Raw genomic sequence first — 948 nt, forward strand, 5'->3', positions numbered from 1 at the left:
ATTCAATATACTATATACATATACATTATATATATATTCACTATATATATTCACTATATATTCATTTTGAATATAGATTAAAATATTTTTGAATTTAAATTCCTGCTCCATTCCTTTCATACCTGTCTTTTAAAACTGGGAATCAGTTACACTTATTTACATCTATTTTTTAAAACAAAAATAAAAGATACATGTGTTTGTAGATGTTAATTTGTCTAACAAATAACTAATGAGTAGTAATGAGTGATGAACTGAGAAAACCATGACACTTTCTTCCATCCAGATGACACAGGAAGGAAATGCAGGATCTATTTCACTTATATTATGGTCTGTTATACACTGGGAGTGTTTGGTCCCAAACCATTCCTCTGTGCTTAGCCAGGCCCAGCTATTAGGAATTTTGATGGGGAATTTTGTATGCATAGAATTCTGAGTATACTTGGATATAAAGATATGGGCTTCAATCAATGGGAGAAAGAAAGCTTTCAGGAATGTTAAACTATTTGAGAGGATTTTTCAGTCCATAAAGTTCTGCCACGTCTTAAAAAAATAAAGTTTAGTCACTCTGCTTGTAAAATAAATTCTGAAAATAAAAGTTTAAGTAGGTAACACCCAAACATATTAAGTATTTCTTTCTCAGCTTGGAAAAGGAGCTGAAAAGCTGATCCTACAGTTTTAATTCAATTACAAAAGAAGTGGTATACCCTAGATTTTGCTTCTCCATATCTTGTACTCTGATATCTCCCACACAGTTGTGGTTCCTTCTCTGCAAAAATCTCTTCAAGGTATTACTTAATATCTTACAGAGTGAAATTATCTAGTGCTTTGCTAAATGTTCTAGATTAAAATCAAGTGACTGTTGTTAAAATGTGCAGGTTGAGGATATCTGGAAGTGGTGTCTTTCACCAGTGGATTAAATTCTGCAGCTGGAAGTAGATTTTCCTGCTG

At 32.2% G+C, this 948-nt stretch overlaps 1 protein-coding gene across 1 annotated transcript in view; it reads left to right on the forward strand.

The window, feature by feature from the left end:
• Positions 1 to 948, forward strand: part of KIF13B (kinesin family member 13B) — a gene marked incomplete at both ends in the record, with an annotated part of 60,300 nt that overhangs the window by 650 nt on the left and 58,702 nt on the right. The window lies entirely within an intron of this gene.

Source organism: Merops nubicus, unplaced genomic scaffold (assembly GCF_000691845.1).
Source record: "Merops nubicus isolate BGI_N331 unplaced genomic scaffold, ASM69184v1 scaffold3224, whole genome shotgun sequence".
Taxonomy (NCBI): Eukaryota; Metazoa; Chordata; class Aves; order Coraciiformes; family Meropidae; genus Merops; species Merops nubicus.